The following is an 8,231-nucleotide window of genomic DNA, read 5'->3' on the forward strand; positions in this document are numbered from 1 at the left end:
CTGATATATATTTTTTTAGGGAAAATGGACTATTTCATTTTATTCAAAAAATTCAGTACTCATCCAAATTACAGACTCCTTTTAGAGATTTATTAATCAAAAAATTTCATAAAACAATCAAAGTAATATTTTAACTGGAGTAATTATAATTATAAGTGATACATGCAAATGACTGAAATCATAAGGCCATGTTTTGTGACATGCAAAGTGAAAGTAGCCTCTGTTCAAGTCTAACTTGATTTCAAAAGTACTTAGTGACACACGCTTTTCTAGTATTAAAAAAGATATATAATGTTTCACCTTAGCTTCATGGTTTTTCTCCAATTTTTGGACATAAATATGTGTTCTGTGGCCACCTGGATCTTATCAGCTCCCTTCTAAAAGCACATGATTTTATTAGACCCAGAATCAATGTATTTAAAAAGTAAATAGAATCACCTTTTTTTTCAAATTTCTTTGTTTCTAACAGACCTCCTAATCACATAGTTCTTTAGCTCTACTTTTCTCCAGGCTTTTCAAGATTGCCCTACAAAAAGGTATTCCCTAACACATGATGTCTTATTTTCCACATAGATTAACACTATTAATTTCAGTTACTGCCTCAATGATTATATCTCTCCTTAATAAAAAATTACAGTCCCTTTCTATGACACACATAGTGAAACACATAGACAAAATCATTATTGCTAAGCATTGTTAGACCTGGTCCTGTAGCTGTGAAGCTGCACTTAAGTGAAGCTATGACTGGCCATATCATAAGCAACAAAGAGAACTCCAAGAGGCCACACTGTGATGAGGGTTCCTGAATACCTCCCTCCTCTGATCAGCACAGGAGGAAATGAGGATTCTTACACTTTTGAAGGGGGAAGGCAGAAAATGCCTAATGTAATATTAGTTTGCATTTTGGGATATGGGGGAAGAAATTGGGGGGAAGAAATACCATTGGGTTTGGTAGTGTCAGTTCTACTGAATAGGACAGAGAAGATGAAAATAGTGGAAGTCAATGTATCTGTAAGGAAAGGCTGTGGATCCTTTGAGCAGAGGTTCTAAAGTGGCCTGCCCTTCTGTCTTGAAGAAAGGACAAGCCAGTGGCAGCACCCTTGCAGTGAAGCAACATAAAGATGTAACTGGAGAAAAAACTTGTCACCTTCAAAATGCATTCAGTATAGTAAGGATTTAACTGTATGGGCAAGAACAGCATGGGTCTTTGGATGGTTTCAGCTTCATTAGGCTACCAGGAGCTGTAGATGGCAGGAACTCCTCATCCTCTCTACTTTCCCTACTTCTATCAGAGTGTCAATAGTCATTTCTTGCTTACACATTCCTCCATCAGGCAGGAACCAACAAAATTTAAAAGTACTGACAATGTGCATACCTGTTCCACAACCAAACACTTTATAAGGGCAATTTCTCACCCATATGTCCACCTTTCCTACAAGCCTTGGTTTTCACATACAGCTGCCTGAATTCATAGGCCAGATGAATGTCAGGTCCAACCCAAAAGAATGATTTCTTTTAAGGAGATCCCAACACACCCCAGATACATTTGTCTGTAGGTCACCTTAGTTTGAGGGACAGAAAACAAATTATTGTTTGTTTGTTTGTTTTTTTTTTTTTTCCAAAGAAGAAAAGACAACTAGAGTATGAAAGCCAGAACTACTCTGCTTTCATGTTATGGACCTTCCTTTCCAGATATTTACTACTTGTATAATAGTTCTGCAGCATTACTATATTCTTTTCCTTCCCAAGTAAGGAGTTTAAAGAAGATGGTATCAGGCAGATCATGTGCACATTACATAAGAAAAAAAAAGCTTCTTTTCAATGCACCTAATATATTTTTAGTTTTCATTCTATTCCTGCTAAGAATTTCAATTCTTGTGTTTATAGGTCCGATGCTACTAGATATTTCAGAATTAGTAGTGAAATTCCTTTAGAACAGAAAAAAAAGGCTTATTTTACTGTTTGCCTTGCATTTTAACTGTAAAGCATTTGTGATTAAATAGATTAGTGTTATTTTGTGTCTGCTATTCCAGCTGAAATCTCTCAAGGTGTTTCCATGCCAAGTGTGATCTTTTGTAATGCATGAATTTTCCCAGCTTCCCTCATTGCACTGTCCTTGTAGCTACTAAAAATGCAATTTGGGTTTTTTTAACGGCAAATGTAAATTTAAATTTTCACCCTAGAAGACAGGAGTGAAATCTGTTTTCTAAGGACAGTGCTTAATTTATCATTAGACAAAGACTAAGTTCCAGCATTTGCTGATTTAAAGCTTGAAAATGAAAACCTGGGTGGCTTTTTTATCCTCAGACTAAACAGAATTATTGTTGACTAGATAATTAAGAATGGCTATTGTGTCTGAAACGGAAATATCTGCCTGCAGCTGAAAACATTTTCTCTAAAATAGACTGATTCCAGGGTTAATTATCTTGGATTCCAAACAAAACTAAATTAAAGCCGGGCCTGCAGTATTTTTAAATGTATAAAATAACATTTTTTTAGATTTCTATAGTTCTCAGGCTCTGCATCAAATAATTCAAGAGAGAAAGGTGCAATCCTTGTTCAATCAAGCATCAGGGTGGCCATTACAAGAGACACAATGACACAGAATTTTATGGCTGCCGTTCAGTGACTTAGACAAAAGAGCGATTACAAGACTTTCTCAAAGAGAATTAGTCAAACAAAAGGCAGTCTTCAAATCACTGTGCTATGATTTTCCAGCCCTTGTCAGAGCTAGTACCTGTGAACCACATTCTGCTTCATGATGAAGTAGACTGCAGCTGATGTACTGGTCTCAGCCTCATAAAAACATGTTACTTGGACAGCTGCATGGTGAAGGAAGGAGCCATAATTATGAGTTGTAGCTTAGAAAGAGTGTCCTGGGGAAAACAGAGTATTTAGAAAAGGGTTAGAGTCACTGTGGTTATATACAGCACTGCTAAATGAAAGAGAGACATGAACACTAACTGGTACACACCTACACTCCTTAGGGCTAGTTTCCTTTACGGCAAATTTCAGCTGGAGATGACCAGTGGAAGCAGACCAAAACTGATCTGTGGAGTGGGCCAACACCCAGGCAGACAGACCAAATCCGGGTCCTGTGTCAAAGCCTGCCCTTGCACATCAGTTTAGCAGTATAGAGGTATGTCCATCCACTACTGCCTGTGGATGTAAATTTAAAGAGGATAAAACCATAAAGTCTGACCAAATGTAAGCAGAAGATAGTTGAGAAATTACCAGAATTATTATATTTGTGGACATGCAGTAAGAAACAATGCATACCATTTCACTCTTCCTTCAGCTTTTTTCCTTACATAGAGCATCACGAGGACACTCACAGTTCCCCTATGTTGAATTAGACTAACTGTATCTACAGGATAATGACTAGGCTGAAAGGAGCCAGAGAAACTTAATATGTATATAATTTAGAGTTAGCTTTCAGATATAGACAAATACATGTCTATGGAAGGAGAGATCTTGGAGATCTTTGCTTTATTTTGTAGATTAAGAAAATACAAGTAATGCTGTAGTAGAAAGAGTTAAATAAACATAAATCTATAGAAACACTGTGTATTGGATGGAAATCATTTTAAAAGAGGCTAACATAGTATTTTATTAGTTAATTTTAAAAATAACACTCATGACTACTCTCTTGGTTCTGACAGCCATTTTTATAATAGACATTTTTAGATAAATTTTTGATAAAATTCAGAACACAAAGACACCTATGTTTAGGCATCTATGTATAGGTTTTTACCTGAGACTTAAATGTAAAAATATTCATTATAAGCAGAGGATATCTGGAATTTTTTATCAAGGATCTAAAGCAACAACTCTAGCACCAGTGAAAAGCCATTCCAGCTGGCCTTTGGCTGCTATTCCCTAAGGGTAAGAGTCTTCTCTGTCTCTTAAATGACATTAAGTGCTCAATTAAATTATCTCAAAGTATCCTGCTCTGTATAATACTTAATACTGAACATTTTTTAATATATAAAGTATAAAATTGAATTATTTGAATCACAGTATTAAGGAATATGAATTATAAGCAAATGTTTATCTTGTCTTCCATTAAACAAACAGGTGGAGAAATTTTAATATAATTAAAATTGCTCCAGATCTCAATTAAATCTCAAATGACTTTCTTTTGTGAGACCTTTTTTGGGTTTTTTTTCCCCTGTACACAGCTGCACTTTTTGATTGCAATCAATTACAGTCTTTCTAAAGTAATTTCTAAATGAGTATTGGATAAACTTCAAAAATCAGCCTTGAAATGGCACATAGCATGCATGAGCAGTAATTCAAGTGAAACTGTGCTTAAAAGACTGAATTCTAAAATATGTCTGCAAAATAACAAAGTGACAGTATTAATTCAGTTTTGGATTCTGGTATTGCAATATGCTGGTATCATGCATGCAGTATTGTGAAACAAATATGCTAGATAGTAAAATGAACCTTTATTTAAGTTTTTGTAATTTCAAAAATTATTTGTTTGTACAATTTACATCATGGTGATTCAAAGGGGTTTTTTTTACATTTTAGCATTCAGTGGGTAGGATTAAAGTCACATTACAAAGCTGGAATTTGCTGTTTGAGAAAAAGATATTTTTTTTAAAAAACCCGTATACTTTACACTCCAGTAGTTGCATAATACATGAACAATAAATTTTTAAAAATGAATTAACTTCAGCAAGGAATTTTTTCTCATGGCTTTATAGATACTAACATAAATAAATTGCTTTGCATGAGCTTCTTCTCACATTTCAAAAAAAAAACCATTTTCAACATTAGTATATCATCACTGCATTATATCTCCAAAGAGACACCAGTGAGGATGAGCATTCAGTACAAAATTCTGTGTGTTTGATAGAATACTAAAGATCCTTAATAGGCGTTAGATAATTTTATAGAAAAAGTGTGGGTATAGTAACAAACTTTATTAGTATGAAGGTGGAAGCATACACTTAATTTCCATTAGTGTATTCCTACCTGTCTTTTAAAGTCCAGATAGCCATAAAAAACTAATATTAATATTTTCTCTGACATTTTGAAAACTGCGACAAAAAGTTTCTTTACCACTTCTTGCTATCCAAGCTGCTAAAGAAGTAAAAATCAATAATTTTCAATAACATATGTGAAATTAAATATTCTTTAAAATATTTCAATACATGTTGCAAGGAAATGTCTTAGTTTTCTTTGCTGGGCATAGCAATCTTCCTTCAGAATCAGAGTTACAGGCTAAATTTATTTCTTGCAAGATTGTGCAAGCAGTACTTTCAATGTGTTTTAACATTATTTACTTTTGCTTGTCTGAAGAGAACATTTACATAGTTCCAAAACATGATTGTTAATAGATTGATCGAAGCATGCTACAGTAGGACTCAGAGGATTCATATGACTCAAGAAGATTCTTCTGACAGGTGAATTGACTGAAGCTTCAGATTACAATTCTCAGTGCTGACCCTAGTTCTGGTATTTTTTCCTAAGAATACTTTACCAATCTTCACTTCTTCAAGGAGAATATCAAAGTGTTCCTATCAAATTCAGGAGCTTCATTTTTATTAATCCATTTTTCTTAGATTTCTGTCAGGTCCAATAAGACTGATTATAATTTTCCTAAAACTTTTTTTCTCTGGTATCATTGTATTATCAATATTTTCAACAGTAAGATACAGAGTACGCATGATTTTTTTAATTTATAAAAAAATCATATGGCTACCTTATGCCATTATTTTAATGTAAAATAATGTAAAGGAGAATGAAAATCCACAGAACTCAGAATGTAAATGGAAGACAAAATAATGTGCTTAACATTTTTTAAGTTTTTGTCTGACCTTTTACTAATCATTCTCTACCATTTTTTAGATTTCATTAGATTCAGCATCAGACAAAAAATGTTTAATTAATGACATATCCAGCTGCTAGTCTTGATTTGAAGAAAGTTTTATTCATAGTCTGAATATTCAACAAAATATACAGTGCACAAAAGCTTTGAATTCACAAGGAAGTTGTGAATTCAAATATGCAAAATTTCAAAAATTCCTATGCAGAGTCATGCACCTTGTTTCTAAAGCACTGGGAAAACTATTTCTTTTTCCATTATATTTACAGATAATTCTCAGTATTTGATATTTTGTTTGTCCTTTTATCCATCACTGAAATTCTAAGGAAAGGCTCCCTCACCATCTGGCATTCTTTCCCTATATGTCTGAGGAGAAAGGCAATGTTTGCAGTCTCTCTTCTTTTGATTTGCCCTCCATAACCAGCAACCATTTCTTGGCATGAAATAATAGTTCTTCTGGGAAAGATGAAATGGAATAGGAATGCCAGATGAGGAATGGTTAATGAATACAGCTCATAAAATGTTTCAGAAACAAAATAAATTATCTAGGAAGCAGAAGAATGATGCTCCCATTGGCTTTCTTCTTTTTCTGGTTTTTTTTTTGTTTTTTTTTTTTTTTTGTTTTTTTTTTTTTTTGCGGGGGGGGTTGTCTCTTTATTTTTTTTCTTTTAAATCTTCTTCTGGGGAAGATCATTCTCTGCTTCTGATTTATAATGCCCTGCTTTCATTGGAACATCTCTGTGGCAGAATTAGAATAGTGTGAAAGAGCCTTGTAAATGAAAAACCTTGAGTTCAACATACTGATAAATACTGCAATAAAGTTAATGTTTGTTCCATTTCTGGCTCTACTGTAGAAAAATATAATTATCTCTATTGGCCTTAGCATTTCTGGTTTTCATTATTTAACTTATTTTGTTTACATCAAAAAACAGAACTAGCATCATTACCAGAAAAACAGCTGGAAAGTATTCGCATTTGCATAAATAATAGTTGGGTCTTTCAGTATCAAAAATTGAGGATTATAAAACAACCTGTAATTGAAATGGTCCTGCTAAATTACTGACCCTTCCAATCATTAATCACCTTGATATTAAAACAGAAAACTCTCTATAAAGAGAGACATTTCACACCTCTCAGGGTGATTATTTCAAGATTACATTACTCTAATGCACCTCATACTTTTATGAGCATGAAAAATATGATAAAAAAGATGGGCATTTCATTTCCAAATGAGCCTTCCTAATGTACCACATTCCTCAAAAAGAAGAAAGAGCTCAAAGTGTTGTATGAAAGGCAAAGGAGTGTGACTGGAAAAATCAGTCAGGTAGGATTTAATGACCTGAGCAGAAAATGAAAGAATGAAAGGCATAATATGGAGGAAACATCTAGAATAAAACCTGGTAAGAGCAAAAATGGCTGTCAGTACCAGCTCCAGTGGCAGTAAGAAATCTTCAGCTTAACATCTAATTAGAGTAAATCTAAACAGTACAATGAATCCAGTGCCATGAAGACATACCTGAGCTGACAAATACATTTGTTTAATGGAAGCAATTCTGTTGAATTACCTTCACTCGAGCTAATAAACCTCATTACTCCGTAGAAGCTATTTGTCCCAGTGGAAAACTACAAAAATGCAGTTAGATATAAGACAGTGCAAATGTTTCTGTCAAAACAGATAGGGCAACAGGGCGAGAGAAAAGGCATGAACAAGACAACCTAGAGGCCAAAACACTGTTATTTCTTTTGACAGAATTGAGTTTAATATGGTTTTGGAAAATACAGTCCCAGTGCAGAGGATAAGAGAGGTTTTAGAACTGCAGGTGCACTAGAGAGCCTCATTTTACTCTGTAGTAGCAGTCGTGTTCAAAAGTTTATTTCCTTAGCTGTTCTCGCACACTGAATTCACAGTTTAGTGCAGGTTTTCCAGTGCTCCTTGTTGACCTAATGCTATTTCTCTTACTAAAGGCAGCTTGGCATGCAATTTCTTTATCTCAGCCATTTCAAAGTCATTAGTAATTTAATTCTCCATCTCATTTATTAATGGACCTACTTTAAACTGGTACTGACTTTTTCCTGATACATTTACACAAGCATATCTCATTCTCCTGCCACAACCTCATTAAGGATGAGATGGTGCAGTTTGATTACAAACAGTAATAAGTGGTATTGTTAAACTTATTTTTAAGCCACTTTTGTAAGTTAAATTTATATTGTCAGTCAAGCACAAGTCTGTTCAAATTCAGACATGTCATTGTTCAGAATTGAGAGCTAGCTCAGTCTCAGGTTTTGCCTATATTCAAGAACACCCCAAAGAGAAAGTTTCAGACACCTCATGGTATAATCAACCACCATGCTTTTCCTTCAATGTTTTTGGACATGGTGAGAAAGGAGGAGA

The sequence above is a fragment of the Taeniopygia guttata genome, chromosome 1 (assembly GCF_048771995.1).
Source record: "Taeniopygia guttata chromosome 1, bTaeGut7.mat, whole genome shotgun sequence".
Taxonomy (NCBI): Eukaryota; Metazoa; Chordata; class Aves; order Passeriformes; family Estrildidae; genus Taeniopygia; species Taeniopygia guttata.